At 42.3% G+C, this 9,200-nt stretch overlaps 1 pseudogene; it reads left to right on the top strand.

Moving 5' to 3' along the window:
• Window positions 1-6,729: 6,729 nt before the first annotated feature.
• LOC146184256 (uncharacterized) lies at window positions 6,730-8,933 on the top strand (annotated as a pseudogene).
• Window positions 8,934-9,200: the final 267 nt, after the last annotated feature.

Raw genomic sequence — 9,200 nt, 5'->3', positions numbered from 1 at the left:
GTGTGTGCACTGCGCCCCTGTCACTGGAAAGTAAGCAACGTGCACGTGGGACACATTGTACAAAAAACTGACGGCCGGTATGAGGCGACCATATCGTCCGAGATATATAGCTCGCGAAGCGCTCGATCACGGCGCGCACTTTAAATGGGACAGGACGTCAGGTCCGCCTGTTCGGCAATTATAGCTCTTTGTGCCTCACGTACTGTATGCATGAAGTGCACGTCATAGCCATCGTACAAAAATTTTAAACCGAAGCAGCTACCCACGTATTCTAATTGTATAGGAAATCATTTGGAAGTAGAAAAGAGCAACTTAATAAGATGTGCATGGTTCTTTAATGAACAATATGTATAAATGTGACGGTTGAATAGTTACAGTAATGGAGTATTGTGCTAATTCTTTACGGCCGTGACCGCAATAAATATTACTCATATTGCTCTTATGTTTAAGCTCTGGCATTGACAACCCTATCCAAAGAACCGACTAGTAGTGACAGGTTGTTTATTGATGAAAAGGTAGGTCATCATGCTATTATTGCAAGCATATGTGCTCCTTTTTGTACCTTTGTTTATTACAAGCAAAACTTAATTTTGTTTCCTATTCCTAGGGACGCTGCACCTCTTACAACACCCACTGTTCAGTCGCTTTCATTCAAGGTACAAAAAGGAGGAAATGAACATGCACTCATAGGATAGCCTGTCTTACCGTTAACAGCTGCAAATAACACGCCGCAGCAACCTTGGATGAGGTTTTCAATGGGGTTACCTGAGATGCCTAGCAATTTCTGCAATATTTATACCAACCGCTGCAGTGAAACAAAAAAAAGGTAACACTGCATCACTGTAACTGCTGCATGCACCTTTAAATGTGCCATAATTTTATTGCGTATTCTTATAGACGCAGGACCTCTTGCTATTGACTTTGTTCAGTAAGCAACCGTCTTTCATTGCTTCAATTTCTATCTCTCCATCACTTCATTGTTGCTCCGGGTGTGATCATTTGATTTTATTGTTCAAATAATATTGTTTTATCATGTGTGAATGATTTAGCCTACACATACATGCTTTCATTTTTTTAGACGCGCATCAGAATGTTTTCTACGTAGAAATGGATCGATTGAGTTGTATCATTGGTGCGAAAACCGACAGTTCGGCACCCCCAGAAGATCTGTGTCCTGTGGCTGGAAGGGGAATAAAGAAGAGGATAATCAGCGGAAAAGCCTGCCTAACAATAGGTAGCACTGCATCACTGTAACTGCTGCATGCACCTTTAAATGTGCCTTATTTTTATTGCCTATTCTTATAGACGGTGGACCTCCTGCTATTGGCTTTTTGCAGTAAGCAACCGCCTTTCATTGCTTCAATTCGTATCTCTCCACCACTTTCTTGTTGCTTCGAGTGTGATCATTTGATTTTATTGTTCAAATCATATTATTTTATCACGGGTGAATGATTTCGCCTAAACATACATGCTTTCATTTTTTTTTTAGGTGCGCATCGAGAGTGTTTTCTACGTAGAAATGGTTCGATTAAGTTGTATCACTGGTGCGAAAACCAACAGTTCGGTACCCCCAGAAGATCTGTGTCCTGTGGGTGGCAAGGGTATATAGAAGAAGATAATCAGTGGAAAAGCCTGCCTAAAAACTTCCAAAGATGACGCAAAAGCGAAATGCTGATCAGGGTGAGTGTCTGATTAGTTCTGTTATCCCACTTCACTTGCTAGGTGATGTGACTATATATGAAGCACCTTAGTATATTTTGTGGTATACTCGCTGAAAATTGTGTAGACATTAAATTTTTCCTCGTTCAATTATTTTCAGTGACGCACGAATTGGAATAAAGCGAAGTCATCCACGCATCTAATGCCCATAGACATTAGATGCGTGAATGAGTTCATTAATTGTGTTCCTATTTGAACATGCAATAGTTTGTCGAATATATTAATATGGTAAAAGTCGACATTAACCGGAGTAATACATATGCTCCGTATCATAGCCTTATTTGCCTATTGTTTGTGACTGCTCTTTCTTAAATTGTATTCTGCAGAGTACACGTATGTCATCCCGTACGCCTATTTAACTCGCTAACAATTTGCAATCGAATTCCTTTTGCGATGTTGTTTCAGCTACAAATAACGAATGACGGTTGTGACAATATAGGTAGCTTTAGGTACAACGTGTAGCGCGGAAATCTTTAATATGTATGATGATATTTTTATTCACCGCATTGCCTAAACCAGCCTGTTTGAAGAGACGAAATGAAAACAAATATGGATGTCTTTGGACAGGAACAGTAATCGTGGAGTCATGGCCATTTTGTTTTAATTAAATTTCCCTATGTCGTGGGCTAATCTCTCGACACAAAGGAAAGACCCTTATGTTTGGAAGATGCGGCCTAATTTTCTCAGAAAAAAAAAACGCCTATCACTTAAGCTGGAAAACCCCGTTTTTGTCATTTCAAAATGTTGTACGTTTGGAGGCCTGCTGCTTGCGCACTAAAATTTTGTCATCCATTGTTTTTTACTCACCACATCAACATAACTTTTATTTGTATAAGAAGTATTGAAAGCTTGTTTCATTGATGCAGTTGATTTAGTAAAATATCGCAAACTTTGCTTCAAGTGCACCGCGCTACAAAAATGTTTCTTTTCAACCTTACATACTGGCGTGATGCGTTACGTTGTTTGCACTAAAATATTCTGTCTTTATTACGCAGGTTATACTGTTAATTTAAGGCAGAATCTGGAGATCTAAGCTGCTATGTGTGTTCTCTGTAACGCTGGAAAGCAATTTGCTAATGATTGCATTATAAAAAATTACACATTTAAACACCATCTTCAAAAATATAGTATTGTTAGTTATGGTCAAAGCTGAGAAATGGAATAATATATTAATAGACTAGATTGAATACTACTGCACCTAGAAATAAAAAAGAATGAAAGACAGAGAAAAAGTGCAGCCTTCACTTGCGTTCTGCCATGAAATTGAGAGAAATAGCGAATTAATACCATTTTAAGCTAGATTATGTCCTTGCTGACAAGCAGAAAAAGGCTTTATTAGCGCTGACAAGGCTTAAAATTTTACTTACAGAAAAATGTAACTAAATTCAGCAAATACTAAATTGAAGTTTTGATGCCTACTCCATAAGGGGGAGTCATATAAGCAAATCTATAGATTAAACACAGGCATTTTTATATTTCTAATTTTACATTTTGCAGAATTCAATATATTTACTGACTCATACTAACAAAGTACTTTGCATTGTTTCCAGAGATTTCGATAAAAATCGATGTTGCGGCATTTTCTTCAGTCCTAATCAGTTTTCCTTATTTTACCATTTTTTTAATTTTGGCCGATTTAAATATTATATGTAGAACAAAACAAACCTAGAGCTTCAAGTTTTTCCAGAAATAAAGAATGCAATCTAGATAATGCAGAGAAATAGTTTCAGTGCCAGGATAATATTGGATCTTGCAAGAATGCAGGCTGAATTTGGCCATTATCAGGACAAGCACTTGGTTTAATATTTAATGTTATATTTTTAAACAATATAACGCAACACATTTTAGTCCGCGATATTGTTGAGGTACTGAAGATTCTTGAGAGGTATTTGAAGATCGAAGATGATCTTTTTTTTAATTGCAGCAAATTTACCCTTTACTGCTGTTTTCGAATTTTGGGCAATTTTGATGCGTTGTGTAGAACACACCTAGCGGTCTGGAGCTCCAAATATTGCCTGGAATTAAGAACATGCGTTAGGAAGTGGAAACATATTTAGTGCAACCGACCTAATGCATCACATTCCAGTATACAAGGTTAAAAATGCATATTTTTACAGCGCATCGTTCCTGAACCAAAGTTTGCGATTTTTTTAATAACACAACCGCAAAAACAAAACGGGTTCCTAATACTGTTTGTAAATGTAAAACCTGCATATATTTAGTGAGTAAAAAATAGTAGATGACAAAATCATGGTATCCAAATTTGCAACATTTTGAAATAGCAAAAACAGCGTTTTCTACCTCTAAAGTTATACCGTAATATTTTTTTTTTGTTTTCGAAGAAACTACGCCGTATCTTGCAAAACTAAGGTTAATTCCTTTGTGTCTAGATATTTTCCCACCACATATAAAAAATTCATTTGAAACGAAAGATGGTCATGGGACCTCTATTATGTTTCTTATTAAGGCACCCATATACGCTGTGAGAAAGCCACTATCAAGGGCTTATTTTTAAAATTACATATTTCGAACGGTTGGGCCATCTAAGAAAATTTGAAAGCTAGGCACACCTTCGGTGTCGCCAGCCCTCACTTTCTGTTACAGCTGCACTTGCGAAGCTGAATTAATACGTTGAGTACTTTATTTTAGCCATGAATATTGGTGTCAATTTTAAAGAAAGACCGCAGTGACGCGATTCTCGTAATATTTGTAAGTGAAATCTGTAAAGCTTACAAATATACCTATATGTATGATCTCATGCAGGCTTTATTCAAGTTACATTACACCTGCTGTGCTTGGTAGCTTGAGCCAAGGGTTAGAAATAATCCATTAGAAACAGGCGATGGAAACCGATGACGCATTGCCGGCAGCCTCTTAGGACAGCACAGTAAATTTTTATTTTGTACGTAGGGAGGTGAGGTATTCGCTCCAAGTACTAAATATTCACTTTAGACAATAAGACGACTTACAAAGTCGGTGAGCACGTTCGGAAACCTCTGTTTCGATATTTGCGGTTAGAAACCTCATGTGTACCTTTTTTTTCTATCTGTAGTGTTATGTAGATACCGGTTATGTAGATACCGAAACCGTTACCAGCCCATTCACACACCTCAATTGTGCTGCTCTCAACATGATTTTGAGCGGTCGAAACAACCTGCCGCTATGATGGCTGGTCCCATGCATGAGTAAGGGTGATATGCTGGCGATGGTTGCCTCGCGTCAGCCCTTTGGCGCACATGAAGGCGCGAGTTACACTGAGCGCGCTGAACTTTGCAATGCGGATAATGACTACAAAGCGGTAAGGATACAAATGAGTGAAACATTATTTTTCAGCTGTAAAGTACAAATACGGTCTTGTTGAACGGTTGGGCTGGCGCGCACAAAGAAACCATAGGCAACTTATAGGTCTAACGCTACACAGGGCTGTCGAGTCAAGCCAAGGCCTCAATTGTATTATCCGGCAATCTGATTTTTGTATTTTCGGGGTTTCCTATTGTATCTGGGGAACGAAATGCAGACGTGATGGTTCTTTATCGCTAATAATGAAACGTGGTTTGTGCCGGTACTCTTCAAAGTAGCAACACCATTTATTGTGTAAGTCATTTATCAGTAATTTAGGTAAATAATGTCAATTAAGGATTCCAAACAAAACCTTTTCTGTGGCGCTCAAGGTAGCTTCCAGCAATATGTTTCTGGTTTCCTTCCCCTGCCTCGGAAATGTCTTTTTTATCCCTTGGATCAAATTTGCTTGGACAAGCAGTATATGTGTAAAAATGGTGCACCTCATATTTCAAATGACTTCAGATATCATCGGATGACTACATCACTACTGATACCACTGAAGGTCCTTATAATTGCTAGAGTGACAGCCTTTTATCATTTTAACAGGCTAGGAAACTCATATGAATACGGAATGAAGGCTGATATTTTCTTTCGTATATTTTCTAGGATGCCTGAGGAGAGGCAGCGTGTACCTGAGTGACTTCCTCTCCAGGAAGACCGCGGCAGCAATCAAGCGATGGCTCGTGACAGTGAAGTAATAGGACGGCGGGCACAACGAGCAGTGAAACGTGACATCTTTAACTCAGTCTAGAAGCTGAAAGCCAGAATAAATTGATGTGAAGCCTCACAAACTTAGTAAGCTGTAAGTGCCATTTTTTTATTAGCAGGGCTTTGAGCATGTTTCGAATATTTAAGAAAAACCAATAAAAAGTGCTGATTAAACCTACATTTGCCGATGCTCAGGCTTTTTTGAGCTACATACGTATGGGTTGCTTTTCACCTGCCCGGAGAACACCATTACTGATGCCACAAAGTTAGAGCCCGCTTGGAGGAGAAGATGCGTATCTCAAAATACTGCCGCAGCGCTAATTTTCCATGCAAATTGAACTGCAGACGTTTTAATGGGTACACCATAGGCCATGGATGAGTAGACCACTAATTATACATGGATAAACCACCGGGCAGCGTGTACCGCCGAAGTGGTTGGGCCATGTGTGGGTAAGCCATGGCCCATATGCATGACCCTAGCGCGGCAGTAGGCTGGCCAAGTCGGCCATACTCTTTGGCCCGAGGTGCACTGCCGACGGTGGATAAACCACCGGCCAGCGAGTACCGCAGAAGTGGTTGGGCCATGTGTGGGTAAGCCATGGCCCATGCATGACCCTAGCGCGGCAATAGGCTGGCCAAGTCGGCCGTACTCGTCGGCCCGAGGTCGATTGCCGATGATCGGCCGTTCTTAGGCCATTGTCAATCCCCGACCTCGGGCTGAGGTAGGTGGCCTAGGTCGGCCCGGTGAGTTTCAGTCGGCCATATTGGCAAGGGCCGAGTGCGGGCCGACCATAGGCTTGCCGCTTGGGCACGGATGTCTGTTATCAGGCGGAAAGATTTTTATTTATCAGTCATTAGGACTACATGATCAAGGTGCCTCAGTCCTAGTAATTACTGTTTAAGTTATGCTTCTTGATTAAAAAAACGCTTGAAGAAGATTGCGGTGTTCTCTGGTTTGGAATGCAGTCCTTGCAGGTGTGCCAAAAAAACAAAGATGACAAGAACATCCTTGTCTATAAGCCAATGCTGTCTCTTTTTACCTTTACAGATATTTTTTAAACGAATAGAAAGTAATTCCAGCCTGCGTCTCCAGTGTGTCCAGTATGTCCCACAAACTATCCAACTCCATTGTCGCATGCTTCTTTATGTTCAGAAAAGCTACTCACAGGAACCGGCATTTGTTTTCTTCATTTCAGTACCCTGAGTAAGTGAGAACACATTGTCCTCTTACTTGCTTTGTTTTTTGGAATCCATTCTGTAGTTCTTCTATCACACTATCATTCTCCAAGCAAGCCGAGACTCTGTCCTTTATAAACTAGTTACCATCATTTTATAAGACTGTGGTTGTTTATGTAAGCTTTCTCCTCATTTTTTGTAAGCGAAGCTTACCCTTTTTAATGTCCATATAATGGGGCTTGGCCATTCGTTTTCAGTTGGCACACCCCCTTTCCTCAATGTTTACTTTCTATTTGGGCACAATTTCTTTATAACCTAATTGTGATACCACTCACGACCTTTCAAGTGATACATAAAACCCTCTTCTAACCCCTTTTGCACTTCCCACTCCACTGCTCCTGCAATACCATTGCACCAACGGATCTGTCTTTCTCCGACAAAAAACTTCGGACACTTCTTTTTTGTCATCCCTATTTCCGTTGGGGTCGCCACATATGAACATCCGTCTTAACTAGAGCCCAGTCAGGGGGATTGGAATGAATCAGTTGTGTTTGGTTCTGGAGCGGCGTGGTTACCTGGCTCTCTTTATCTGTCGGCCTCCCGGCACGACAGCACGGGAACGCCCACACAACATAGTGTCAGGAATGACAGCAGCATGAGAAACTCGTATTGAAGCAGCTCTCAACGACCCTCAACGGCAAAAAGATGCTCACGAACGAAAGCGCCCAGTAGGCATAGTTGCTAGGCCTCACTCTGCAACCGCCACACGCGTTCGACGTCTGCAACCCTGCAAGTTGGTCTTTATGGAAGTCTTGCTTCGAGGACTATGCCACTTTCTCCGATCTACGAAACACTCCGCAAGACATGCAAGTACATACGATTCTGTACTGTATGGGCAGGAAGCTCGCTCGCTGCTAGACACTTTTTCCTTCGACACTGCCACGTTAGCCGCCTACGACGCAGTTGTCAAACACTTCTCCGAGAACTTCGAGCATCTCTGTAATGAGCTCTATGAGTCGTCTCGGTTTCACAAGCGCGTTCAACAACCTAGTGAGAGTGTCGGCGCATTTTATGCTGAGCTGTTCTAGATAATCAAACGCTGCAACTACCAGGCACCGGCAGTGGAAGAACGTTTGGTCCGCGACAGGTTTGTCATTGGATTGCTCGACACCCGTCTCTCCAATAAGCTTTGCTGCTTCCAGAAGGTAACTCTGAAAGAAGCTTGGATGCAAGCTCGTGAGTCTGAAGACGCGGACAAGGAACGCTCACTCGCGCAGGCTACCTCGCAAGGTATGGTCAACATTGATGCTGTGACTGAAAAGTTTTCGCGATGGCCGGTCGACGCCAAAGCGCGCTCAACGGGTGTGAAGTCGGAACGCTATCGTGATATTTCGGTCTGTTTCTTGAGCGGTCGCGCATATCATGGGCGCTCACACTGCCCGCCAAAGAGCTGTCTGCAACTGCTGCGGTAAGAGAGGTCAATTTGCTGAGATTTGCCGCTCCAGGAAGTCGAGGCAGGCCAAACTCAATGCTGTTCAGTTGCACACTCTCGCGAAGCCAGCTAAAGCCAAGAATGTGGATTTCACAGTCGACAACTACACAACTCACTTCAAAGTAGACTCAGGTGCCGAGGTTTCCGCAGTTCCTAGTGACTTCCCCAGTGCCCGGCCGAGCTCGCCAAGGTGGATGCTATTTTGACAGCGCCCTGTGGCCAACCTCTGCGTGTACGGAATTCGTATTTGACACATCTATCTCGGCAAGGGAAGACCTCCTGCCAGCGTCTTTACGCCATTGAGCCACTTTCAGTACGTTTACTGGGTCTACCAGCGATCCAAGCTCTTGAAGGTGTTACATTGTTGGGTACTGTCAACACTCTTGAACTGTTCTGCGTCCTCGGCACGCTCAGAGATGAGTACACCATTCGCTTGAAACAAGATGTGCTGTTCTCACTCAGTGCACCTCGACGGATACCAATCCCGCTGCGTTGAGTTGTTCGGCAAGAACTTGAAAAACTCGAAAGCCACGCCGTCATTTGCCGTATTGATAAACCAACTCCGTGGTGCGCCGGACTGGTGGTAGTGTAAAAAAAGGTATTGCACCGTTTTTGTGTGGACCCGATTCGACTAAACAAAGTGGTTCTCAGGGAAATACATATTTGCCTACCGTCGCACAAGTTCTTGGTCTCATCGGTGACGCAGCCATTTTTTCGAAGCTGGATGCAACTGCAGGCTTCCACCAAGTCAAGTGGTCAGCAG

This window comes from Amblyomma maculatum, chromosome 7 (genome assembly GCF_055883805.1).
Source record: "Amblyomma maculatum isolate TAMU_Amacu chromosome 7, ASM5588380v1, whole genome shotgun sequence".
NCBI lineage: Eukaryota > Metazoa > Arthropoda > Arachnida > Ixodida > Ixodidae > Amblyomma > Amblyomma maculatum.
This window is presented reverse-complemented; position numbering and strand designations above follow the sequence as displayed.